This window comes from Muntiacus reevesi, chromosome X (assembly GCF_963930625.1).
Source record: "Muntiacus reevesi chromosome X, mMunRee1.1, whole genome shotgun sequence".
Classification (NCBI taxonomy): Eukaryota; Metazoa; Chordata; class Mammalia; order Artiodactyla; family Cervidae; genus Muntiacus; species Muntiacus reevesi.
In genome coordinates, this window is record NC_089271.1 from 36,908,957 (window position 1) to 36,922,229 (window position 13,273).

Genomic DNA, 13,273 nt, shown 5'->3' on the forward strand with positions numbered 1-13,273 from the left:
CTGATGAAGCAGTAAAAGTTATTAATGTGTTTAAGTCTTGACCTTTAAGGACACGTGATTTTTCAGATGTTTTATGCATGCTCAAGTTTGAAGATTGTCTCAGGGAAAAGCACTTGGGCCTTTTAGTTGCATATTGAACTGGCTACATTTTTCACCATTTTTATTTTAATGAATGAATGACAGATAAAGTGTAATTATTTAGGCTTGAGGACTGGGCACACATTTTCTCAAAATGAACAAAAAGAGCTTGTCATTTCAAGGAAACTAACTAACAGTATTTGCTCTCAATGATAAAACTTGAGTGTTGAAGCAAAAACTAGAATTTTGGAAAACTTGTGTACACTGTTCTTTATGACAGCTTCCCAATACATAGAGATATTTTTGATAGGATTGGTGAGGACATTAACCAAGGTGAATTTTTTATATTGTATAACAAATTTTATTGACCTTTGGAAGATCTGCCTAACTCAGTGAGCCAATATGTTCTCAATGACCAATGCATGAGTTATAAAATCGTGTGTGGGTTACAAGATAGACCAATGGATTTTGTTTTATTGTTTTATTTTTTTAATTTTAATCGGAGGCTAATTACTTTACAATATTGTGGTGGGTTTTGCCATACATTGACATGAATCAGCCATGGGTGTACATGTGTTCCCCATCCTGAACCCCCCTCCCACCTCCCTCCCCATTCCATCCCTCTGGGTCTTCCCAGTGCACCAGCCCTGAGCACTTGTCTCATGCATACAACCTGGGCTGGTGATCTGTTTCACTCTTGATAATATACATGTTTCAATGTTATTCTCTCAAATCATCCCACCCTTGCCTTCTCCCACAGAGTCCGTTATATGATATCACTTCTATGTGAAGTCTAAAAAGCAAACGAATAAACAAACTCCAAACTCAAGAACAGATTGGTGGTCACTGGAGAGACAGAGGTGGTAATTGGTGAAATGGGTAAAGAGGGTAAAAAATGCACAAACTTCTAGCTACTTCACTCTTCACAGAGTGAAGTAAGATCTCTCTTACTTCACTGAGTATGAATTGTTAGGGGAAGCACACTGACTGAAACCGCCCACCCAGGCTGGGTACCACAGTAACCATTTGCATGAGTCCTTTTTTTTTTTTTTTTTTTTTCAACGTGCTGGACCTCAGTTTCGATGAGGAGACGGTAGTGAGTTCTCACTCATGTTGTTCAGATTTTCCAAGGAATGCATGAGAGGGTGTCGTCATCGATCTGCATGAGTCCTTTTATGACAGGAGATCCTGGTAAGGAACACGGAACTAATAAGCCACCACCAACCGGAAGAGTTCAGAAAAGGTTAAAAGGAGACACCGCATGTCCGACCACCTCCCAGAATCCTTCTCTCTGGCATCCATCTTGGCTGAGCAAGGAGTGCACCACCAGGAAGGACTCTGAATCAGAATGACTGGCTAAAGACAACCCGGAAACTAATCCCATCACCATAAAACCTGAGACTGGGAGCCACATGGCAGAGCAGTTCTCCTGGGTTCCCTGACCCTACTGCTCTCCACCTGGGTGCCCTTTCCCAATAAAATCTCTTCCTTTGTCAGCACATGTGTCTCCTCGGACAGTTCATTTCCAAGTGTTAGACAAGAGCCTAGTTTCGGGTCCTGGAAGGGGTCCTCCTTCCTGCAACATCCTTGCTATTATATAACATTCCTATGACTTATTCATTATGTAGCTAGAAGTTTGTGCATTTTTTACCCTCTTTACCCATTTCACCAGCTACCACCTCTGTCTCTCCGGTGACCACCAATCTGTTCTTGAGTTTGGAGTTTGTTTATTTGTTTGCTTTTTAGACTTCACATAGAAGTGATATCGTATAATATTTGTCTTTCTCGATCTCTTACTTCACTTAGTATGATAATCTCTAGGTCCATCCATGATGCCACAAATGGCATTATTTCATTCTTTTTTATGACTGAGTAGTATAACACAGCTACTATATCCATTCATCCATTGGTGGGCATGTAGGTCATTTCCATAGCTTGGCTATTGTTAGTAGTGCTGCCATGAACATGGGGGTGCATATATATTTTTTTGAATTTGTTTTCATTTTCTTTAGATAAATAACCAGAAGCGGAATTGCTGGATCATGTGGTGGTTCTATTTTTAAGTTGTGCTGTTTTTCATAGTGACTGCAGCAGTTTACATTCCCACCAACAGTACCCAGAGTTCCCCTTTCTCTAAATCCTCACAACATTTTTCATCTTTTTGCTGATAGCCATTCTAACAAGTGTGAGATAATATCTCTGATTTTGATTTGCATTTCCCTGATGATTAGTACTACTGCACATCTTTTCATGTACTCATTGGCCATCTGTATGTCTTACTTGGAAAAATTTCTATTCAGATCTGTTTTTAAAAAAAATTTTATTGGTGTATCATTTATTTTCCTTTTTTTAAAATTGGATTGTTTGTTGTTTTGCTATTGAGTTATATGACTTCTTAATGTATTTTCAATGTTCACCCTGTATCAGATATATGATTTGCAAATATATTCTCCCATCTGATACACTGCCTTTTCATTTTATTGATAATATCCTTTGCTGTACAGAAGCTTTTTAGTTTGAGGTAGCCCCACTTTTTGCTTTTGCTGGTTTCACTTTTGAAGTCAGATCCAGAAAATCATTGCCAAGATATCAAGGAGCTTACCGCCTATGTTTTCTTCTAGGAGTTTCATGGTTTCAGGTATTACTTTCATTCTTTAATCCATTTGGAGTTGATTTCTTTGTACAATGTTAAGACAGTGATCTTGTTTTATTCTTTTGCATGTGGCTGTGCAGTGTTCCCAACACCACTTATTAAAGAGACTGTCCTTTTCACATTGTTTATTCAGGGTGCCTTTGTTGTAAATTAATTGACCATATATGCATCGATTTATTCCTGAGCTCCCTGTTATTCCTGGGCTCCCTATTGTGTTCCACTGGTCTGTGTGTCTGGTTTTATGCCAATACCATACTGTTTTGATTACTATACTTGTGTAATATATTTTGAAATCAGGATGTGGACCATGATGCCTCCAGCTTTGTTCCTTTTTCTCAAGATTGCTTTAGTCATTCGGGGTCTTTGTTCCATATGAATTTCAGAATTGTTTGTTCCTGTGAAGAATGCCATTGAAATTTTGAGAGATTGCATTGACTATGTATATTTCATTGGGTAATATGAACATTTTAACAGTATTCTTAAAATCCATGACCGTGGAATATCTTCTTGTGTCTTCAGTTTCTTTTATCAGTGTCTTAACAGTTTTCAGTGTATAGGTCTTTTCACTTCCTTGGATAAATTTATTCCTAGGTATTTTACTTTTTGGTGCAATTGTAAATGGGATTGAATTCTTCTCAATTAAATGGGATTTAATTTCTAACACAGTAAATATCAGTAGGATAATCCACATAAATAAAAGTGGTTTGGAGTGCTCCAAAAGTTTGAGAACTGCTAGTTTAAGGAAATGTCTACACACAGAGGCTAGTTTTGTTTTCATTCTTGCCCAGTTAAATTCAGTCACCTTGGTCTTATGGAAGTTTGGCTGTAGGCTTTGTTGAGCAGATCTATTTCAGTTTACCTGAGACCAAAGACTTAATCTTTATTTCTGGGTTTTCAAGGGAAGCCCAACTTGTTCAAAAAGCCCCTTTACCTTGATTCAATCTCTTGCGCTGATCAGCTACTGAGATGTCTGTTCACATCTTTTTCTTTCAACTATTGTTTTCCCCCTGGACTCCTTTGAGCTTGGTTCTGCACATGCACCCCTTAGGGGCCACTTACGGATTTGAGATGAATTTATATGCAGATTTGGAGTCTCCCTCCCTGTGGCTTTCTCCTCTCTCCAGTCTCCTCCTAGATTTCTAGCCTCTCCATAGCTGCCTTCTGAATGGCCTAGTGGTTTTCCCTATGTTCTTCAATATAAGTTGGAATTTTGCAATAAGGAGTTCATGATCTGAACCATAGTCAGCTCCTGGTCTTGTTTTTGCTGACTGTAAAGAGCTGCTTCATTTTTGGCTGCAAAGAATATAGTCAATCTGATTTCGGTCTTGATCATATGGTGATATCCATGTGTAGAGTCTTCTTTTGTGTTGGAAAGAGGGTGCTTGCTATGACCAGTGTGTTCTCTTGGCAAAACTCTGTTAGCCCCTGTCCTGCTTCATTTTGTACTTCAAGGCCAAACTTGACTATTACTCTACATTATCTCTTGACTTCCTACTTTTGCATTCCAGTGCCCTATGATGAGAAGGGCATCTCTTTTGGGGTGTTAGTTCTAAAAGGTCTGGTAGGTCTTCATAGAACTGTTCAACTTCTGCTTCTTCAGCATTAGTGGTTGGGGCATAGACTTGGATTACTGTAACACTGAATGGTTTGCCTTGGAAATGAAGAGGTCATTCTGTCATTTTTGAGACTGCACCCAAGTACTACATTTTGGACTCTTGTGTTGACTAGGAGTGCTACTCCATTTCTACTAAGATTCTTGCCCACAGTAGTAATGGTCATCTGAATTAAATTCACCCATTCCTATCCATTTTAGTTCACTGATTCCTAAAATGTAGATGTTCATTCTTGCCATCTGTTTGATTGCTTCCAATTTACCTTGATTCATGGAACTAACATTCCAGCTTCCTATGCAATATTGTTCTTTACAGCATTGGACTTTACTTTCACCACCAGACACATCCAGAACTTGGCGTTGTTTCCACTTTGGCTCAGCCTCTTCATTCCTTCTGGAGATATTTCTCCTCTCTTCTCCAGTAGCATAGTGGACACCTACTGACCTGGGAGATTCATCTTTCATTGTCATATCCTTTTTCCTTCTCATACTATTCATGGGGTTCTCAAGGCAAGAATGCTGAAGTGGTTTGCCATTCCTTTCTCCAGGGGACCACGTTTCATCAGAACTCTCCACCATGACCTGTCCATCTTGGGTGGCCCTACATGGCCTGGCTCATAGTTTCACTGAGTTAGGCAAGGTTGTGGTCGACGTGATCAGTTTGGTTAGTTTTTTGTGGTGGTTTTCATTCTATCTGCCCTCTGATGGAGCCTTGGCCCAATTAAGACTGCAGCCTTCTGCTTGAGTTCCATGTCCAATGCACCAAGCAAATGAAGGAGGCTTCAGAGTAAAATCCAGCTAAATGTGTGTGCTTCATCCAGTGTGCCTCATTCTTTGAGGGTCGTATGTTCTCTAATTTTTGCCTGTTTTTGGTCAAAATCCAATGAACTCAGGTGACTTTTTTTTCCTGTAGTTTTCCAGATTTATAATCATCATCAAGGAGAGGTAGTGTGGTATAAGCTGCACTGCTGTGAAATGAAATGGAGTTATTGTCTTCTCTCATATTTGAACCAAGATCAACAGGTCGTGTCCTGATCTGTAGGGACACAACAGTCAATACCTGGTCATTGAAAAATGTGTCCTCCTCTAGCTGTGCAGTGTTCTATAAACTCTTTTCCCACAATCCTCATACTGATTCCCACTTAATATTGTTCTATCTATGTGCTTCTGATGTTGGGCTAACATAATCTTCTCACAGTTTACCCCTTCCTCTTTGGTAGTTAGTCATCTATCCAACATCCTTGGCTCACACTGGCATTTTGTGATTAATTCACATCATTATATATGTCTTTCTAAAGGATGCTTTCTGCTTTTTGACCATTTACATCAGTGTGGACTTACAGTTCCAGTTGACATTAATCATTATTGTGTTTTTGGTATTCAGTTAGCCTCTACTAGCTCTTTCTTCAGGGTAACTAATTTATTCCTTTATTCTTTTACTCTTTTTAATTGAAGCATAATTTACCTATGATGAAATGCACATATTTAAAGTGTAGGGTTGGATGTGTTTTGAAAGCTGTGTCAGTTCAGTCACTCAGTCGTGTCTGACTCTTTGCAACCCCATGGACTGCAGCACGCCAGGCCTCCCTGTCCATCACACTCCCGGAGTTTACTCAAACTCATGTCCATTGATTTGGTGATGCCATCCAACCACCTTATCCTCTGTCGTCCCCTTCTCCTCCCACCTTCAATCTTTCCCAGCATCAGGGTCTTTTCAAATGAGTCAGTTCTTTGCGTCAGGTGGCCAAAGTATTGGAGTTTCAGCTTCAACATCAGTCCTTCCAATGAATATTTAGGATGAATCTCCTTTAGGATGGACTGGTTGGATCTCCTTGCAGTCCAAGGGACTCTCAGGAGTCTTCTCCAACGCCACAGTTCAAAAGCATCAATTCTTCGGCTCTCAGCTTTCTTTATAGTCCAACTCTCACATCCATACATGACTACTGGAAAAACCATAGCCTTGACTAGACAGACCTTTGTTGGTAAAGTAATGTCTCTGATTTTTAATATTGCTGTCTAGGTTGGTCATAGCTTTACTTCCAAGCAGTAAGCATCTTTTAATTTCATGACTGCAATCACCATCTGCAGTGATTTTGGAGCCCCCAAAAATAAAGTCTGCCACTATTTCTGCTGTTTTCCCATCTATTTGCCAAGAAGTAATGGGACCAGATGCCATGGTTTTAGTTTTATGAATGTTGAGCTTTAAGCCAACCTTTTTACTCTCCTCTTTCACTTTCATCAAGAGGCTCTTTAGTTCTTGTTCGCTTTCTGCCATAAGGGTGGTGTCATCTACATATCTGAGGTTATAGATATTTCTCCTGGCAATCTTGATTCCAGCTTGTGCTGTATACATCCATGTAACCCACATCCCTATCAAGACGGAACATTCTTACACCCCGTGATGTTTCCCTTATGCTTCCTTCCAATCAGTTTCTCCTCAATGGATGAAATCACTGTTGTGCTGATTTCTGTCACTACAGACTAGTTGTGTCTGTTTGCAAATTTCATATAAATGGAATTATACAATATGTGCTCATTTGGGTCAAGCTTTCATTCCAGATGATTTTGAATGTCGCACGTATCAGTAGTTTATTGTTTTTACTGCTGAATTTTATTCTGTCTTGCTGGTTTATACATTCTCTTGGGCCATTTCCAGTAGGGGTTATGATGAGTAAAACTTAAAGCCTTTTAGTGTATATGCATTTTTTGTTCCCTTAAATAAATACCAGGGAGTGGGACTTTTGGGCCATAGGGAAGTTGTATGTTTATAAGAATTTACCAGTTTTCTAAAGTACTTTTACCACTTCACACTCATACCTGCAGTTTATGAGAGTTGCAGTTGTTCTACCTCTGATCAACACTTAATCAGTCTTTTTAAAATTTTAACCACTCAAAAGTTTTTTTTTTAATATATGTTTATTTAGACTGTGCTGGGACATTGTTGTTGCACACAGGCTTTTCTCTATATGTGGAGAGTGGGAGCTAGTCTCTAGTTGTGGTTCAGGAGCTTCTCATTGTGGTGGCTTCTTTTGTTGCGAATCACGGGCTCAGTAGTTGTAATTCATGGACTTAGTTGCACTGCGGCCTGTGGGATCTTCCTGGCCCAGGGATCCAAACTGTGTCCCCTGCATTGGCAGGATGATTCTTAACCACTGGACCAGCAGGGAAGTCCACTCAAACGTATTTTATTGTAGTTTTCATTCTTCATTTCCCTGATGACTAAAGATGTTGAACATCTTTTCATATGCTATTGACCATTCATATGTTTTCTTTTTGAACTAATTAAATCTTTCACTATTTTGTTATTTATATTTTATTATTGATTTGCAGGAGATCCTTATCTTCACTTAAGACAAAATATTACCTTAGTTACCTCTGAAACCATTCCTACCTTTTAACAGTAAGGAGATGTCTCAGGATCCCTTTTGAGTTTTCTTGCCCCACAGATGGAACCAACTGCAGTTGACCCTTGAACAACATGGATTTGAACTGTGTGCATCCAAATATATGTGTTTTTTCAATAGCAAATACTAAAGAACTAAATGGTTTGAGGTAGGTTGAATCCAGGGATGCAGAACCACAGACACAGGGGCCCACTTTCCCACTTTAAAGTTATATATGGATTTTGAACTCTGTGTGTCAGCACCCCTAGCCCCTATGTAGTTCAAGGGTCAGCTGTACTCTCTAAGGAATCCTGTCACTTTCTTGTGACAACTCATGATGACTCGTGTAACCTTTCTTAGACCCTGAAACAGGAAGAGCTGGGCCCAGCCCTCACCATAGAGTTCATTCTGGCCTTGGTAGGGCCCTGGCTCTTCCTGCCTTGGAGTCTGGGATGGAATACTTGGAAATTACTGTGCGGGTCACTTCTGGCACCAAAGCATTGTACCCTAAAATGGGAACATCAAAGCTGTCAGATTCATCCATGCTTATTTCTATAATCCTTCAGTTATAAGCCTGAGATGTCCTACCAATCTTCTCACTAGTCTTCCTTTGTCCTGGCATTCTCATACTGCTGTGAGTGTTCCCCAGCTGAACTCTCCCCCCAGACTTTCTTTGATGCCTTCCGGTCCACTACCATGTGTGGGCACGCACACACATGTGCATGCGCACACACACACACACTTCGTAGTAAATTAGTCTTCCTATATCTTTGGTATCTTTTCAGGACAATCAATCCTGAGTAAATCCTGACTTTATCCTGCATCACTTTTCCTAGAGGATATTGTTCTTTGTTCCATACTTCAGTATTTGTTGGTTGAGAGGCACTGTCATTATCATTCCAATTCTCCACTGCCCTTTCTAATTCTTCATTTGTAACCTAACCTAAGCAAAAAACTTTCTCTGAGATTCCTGCCTCCTAACATGATTTCCATCACCTCCCCTTACAACCACCTATCCACATTACATTCAGTTCTCTTTTCCACACTTACATAAGCCTTTGGAACTTGAATCTCATTTATCTTCTCTGTCTTCAATCTTGCCAAGAAGACTTATTATATGGACAACCCATCCACCTGACATCACAATTCCAAGGATGTTTTCCTCCATTCTCTGTCATCACCTATTTTCTAAATGCCACTTATCTTTTATTGACTACATTCAATCTTCAACCACCTGGGGATCACCAGCCTTTCCCTATGTTTGTTCAATATATTAGTGCTGTTGCTGTCCTTATTTCTTTTCAGACTGATCCAGGTCGTTGGTCATCACATTTTCTCAGTCCTACAATATACCTCGCTCACCCTTGTCCTTTCACCACACCTTTAGCACAACCCTCCACCCCTAGATTAGTTCTCTAACATGCCATCTCTCGTCCTCTAACTGGATGATGAAGCATTGCTGACAAATAAATGCTCATTTGTGCTGACTGGTTTCAGCATGGGTTATAAGAAATTTTTCCAAGAGGTACTTAAATATCTCTGTTAACTATTGAATTTCAAGGAAGTCAAGTCCAACAAATCCAGTGTTTGAAGACTACAATTTTTATTTTGCTATCAGTATCACTCAAGATTGAGTTTCAGAAAATAGAATCTATTTCATCTAAACAGAAAGGATTCCCTCATCATTTAGAGGTGAAGGATGAAAAAATAGCCTGTATGCTGAACTTGGTGAACACCTCCCCAAGCCACTTGGGACTCCCAAAGGAGCTGCCAAGAAACTAGAAAATCAGGAATTTGCCTACCAGATTGAGAAGGTACTAGTAGATTTGCTTGTTCTAGAACCATTCCATTCTTGCCACCATCGAGAAATCATGGTCCCAATTAAGAAGCTGCCATCAGTTATTGGCAAAAAACCACACTGCCTCAGCCACAGTCTAGAATAATGTTCATGCTATGCATTTTTCTCTTTCCACACATTGATTTAGTTTCAAAACCAAGTCACACTTTGAGTGCATGGGACTGATGGAATCTGTTTTGTTTTTCAATTTTTTATTGAAGTAGAGTTGATTTACAATGTTGCGTTAATTTCTTTTTCAAACTCTTTTCCATTATGGTTTCTATTGAATATAGTTCCTGTGTTATACAGTAGGACCTTGTTACTTATCCATCCTGTATAAAATAGCTTACATATGCTAACCCCATACTACCACTCCCTCTCTCACCCCAACCTCCCTTGCCTGATAGAGTCTTCATCACTTTTCAAACTACAGCTGCAGTGGGATCTGGGGAATATAATTTGTCTTTCTTCATCTGCATGCTAAAAAGGGTTGACTACATATTAAGCAGACCTATCTACATTATTGACCACACTACCCCTATCCCAAAGATCACTGAATGATTCTCTAATATAAAAGTGTTTAGATGCTGTAGAAGCCAGCCTTCAAATTGTCTCTCCCCACCATGATCCTCACCTCTTGGTATCCATACACTTATATATCCCCTTCCCTCACTGAATAGGGCTGATGTATGTGAGGTCTAGGATTCCTTGGAAGTCACTGCGTCTTCTGAGTCTAGGTCATAAAAGATATTGTCACTTCTACTTTGTTCTCTCTTGGATCACTTCCACTGGAAGAAGCCACCACCATGTTATGAGAACACTCATGCCACTCAGGAGGCTCATGTAGGGAATAATAGAGGCCTCTTCCAGCAACCAGTACCAACTTGCCAGTCATGTGAGTGAGTCTCCATGGAAGTGGGTCCTCCAGCCCACCAAGCCTTCAGGTGACTGCAGCCTCGTGAGAGTGTACAAACCGGAATTGTTCAGCTAAGCTGCTCTCAAATCCATGACCCACAGACAATGTGAGAGAGAAGAAACGTTTCTTGTGACATCACTAAGCTTTGGGGTAATTTTCAATGCGTGAATAAATAGATGCGTGATATGGTTACCAGCATGTCAGTCATTAATCTTATTTTCAATGTGCTTTAGACGATCTCATTGCCTTTTTTTCTCCTTCATTCCCCACCCCATTCATCTAAGCTGAAGTTCCGGCATTGAAGGCCTATAGAGGTGAAATCTGCAGTTCTCTGAGAATGGCCTAGATTCTTCGACCTTCTGGTTCAGCCTTTGCTAGCCAGCAGCTCCTACTAAACCTGCCTCCCACAAACAATTATATGTGGACAAAATATAGAAAACAGCTACCTGCAGGAATTGGGAGAGTGACCAAAATGCAGGCAGACACTGGAGGGCAGTCATCAGTTGGAAGAGGGCACGTATACTAGGTGAGTCATCAGGGTCTGCTGGGTTTTGTGTAAGGGCTGGTTGCTGTGTGCACCAGACTGGTCTTAGGGAGGAGGCTTTACTAAAGATAGTCTTAAATGGTTTGAAGAGCCACCAGAGATGGAAAGAGCGACCATGGCAACTGAGAAGTCAGAAGGGAAATCTCAGAAAGGAGATAGCCAAAGATAGGGAGCAAGAAGAGGAGCTCCTGATTCTATGTGTAAACCACCTGCGCTTCTCACAGATCACTGTGCCACTCATATGCAGGTGAGGAGTGGGGGAGGGGGGCAGGTTCCAAGTAGCTCAGTGAACTTTAAAAGAACTGAACTGAGACTCCAGCTGCTATCTACCAAAGCAGAGTTTGAATTCAGCCAATTTAATGGCCTGCCCCTTCATTATACACACACACATGCATGCACATTTGTAAGGGTGCTGCTGTGCCAAACGGTGTGACCAGGCATAACTGAGGATTGTTTTTCTGGGGTCCAAAAGGCACATAGAAATATCCTGTAAGATTTGCTGTGAGCACCCAGTCCTCTAGAAGACAGCCTATTGTTTTGAAATGGCCCCAAAATTTTTGTAGGGTATGTATACAGATGCATGCGTGCATCTATGTACTTATTTGTTAATTGAACAAATCTGACATACAGCATTTTGTGGATTTAAGGTGCTATTTAAATATTGCACTATGATTGTCATTGTAGCAGTATTTGTCACTTTATATAATTTTAGTATATATTATTTGTCTGTACTCATTATACTGTGAATTAAATGTCTATGGTTTATTTACTACTCATTACAAGTTTGTGCCCTTAAACAACATCAGTTTTATGCTCCACCCACTGGTAATCACCATTTTACTCTAGACTTCACATGATTGACTTTTTATTTTATTTTTATTTTTTTTTAACTTTAGTAGTTTTTAATAATCCACAAAATGATTTTTGAGAAATTTTACGGTATGTTTCTTCCTGCTTTCCCCATTCCTGTGTATATTGTCTGCTAACATGTGTCTTAAAGGTATTTAGAAATATAAAATTCTGTGCATTTGTAATTCCATCTTTCATCACACCCCGTTTCCAGGGTAAAGAGTCAACCATCTGGTGAAATGTGTTAGCTGGACCAGGCAACATTTAGTCACTGGTATTCTGAAAGTGTTCTTACTTTTTCTGAGCTGCTTATTCCTTCACCATGATCACAAAGTATTTAAAGTTACTTTGATAAAATTAATCCTAGTACCTTCCTGTAGCTGAGCTAGTCTCTCATAAACTCCTCACCTCCACTGGTTTCAGCACTTGCTCATTTCTGTGGAAATTCCTATGGCGTTCACGGCTAAAACCACGCAACCTCGATTGGCCTCAGTGAAAACAGTGGACGTTTTGGCTCTGACTGTGTTAGTAGTTTCCGTTGTGTCTGACTCTTTGCAACCCCCGTGGACTGTAGCCTGCCAGGTTCCTCTGTCCATGAGATTTCCCAGGCAAGAATAATGGAGTGGGTTGCCATTTCCTTCTCCATGGTTGACTTTTTAAGTTTCCACATATAAGTGATATCATGCAGTACTTATTTTTCTCTGGTTTCTCTTCCTTGGTATAATATGCTCAAGGTCTATTCATGTTGTCAGAGAGCTGGATATCATCCTTTCTCATGGCTGCATAATATTCCATTATGGATACATGTCACATCTTTTTTCCATTCATCTGTTGATAGGCATGTGGCTTATTTTCGTATCTTGGCTATCCTTAATAATTCTGCAATAAACATGGGTGTGCCTATTATCTCTTCAAAATCCTGTTTTCATTTCGAGTAAATACATGGAAGGGGGATTATTGGATTATATGATGGATCTATTTTTAATTTTTTTGAGGAACCTTCATATTTTTCCATAGTGGTTGGACTAATTCCCTTTCACCACATCCTCACCAGCATGTGTTGTCTCTGTCTCCTTTGACGACAGGCATTCTAACAGGTATGAGATAACTATTTGTTGTTTTGATCTGGATTTTCCTGCTGAATAGTGAACTGAGCATCTTGTCATGTGCCTCTTGGCCATTTTGATGTACTCTTTGGAAAAATGTCTATCAGATTTTCTGTCCACTTGGTTTGGTATTGTGCTATTGAGTTGAATAAGTTCTTTATGTATTTTGGATAGTAAACTCATATCAGCTCTGTGATTCACAAATATTTGTTGATTATTTTATTTGCTGTGAAAAAGTTTTTGAGTTTGATGATTTTGCTTTTGTTGTTTGTCCTTTTGGTGCCATGCCAGAAAA

The 13,273-nt window shown here is 39.9% G+C and overlaps 1 non-coding gene across 1 annotated transcript; it reads right to left on the reverse strand.

Moving 5' to 3' along the window:
* Positions 1-1,146: 1,146 nt before the first annotated feature.
* LOC136154939 (small nucleolar RNA SNORD116) lies at positions 1,147-1,239 on the reverse strand. The gene has a single exon (XR_010660634.1). It is a non-coding gene; the product is annotated as a small nucleolar RNA SNORD116 (small nucleolar RNA).
* Between the last annotated feature and the right edge of the window lie 12,034 nt (positions 1,240-13,273).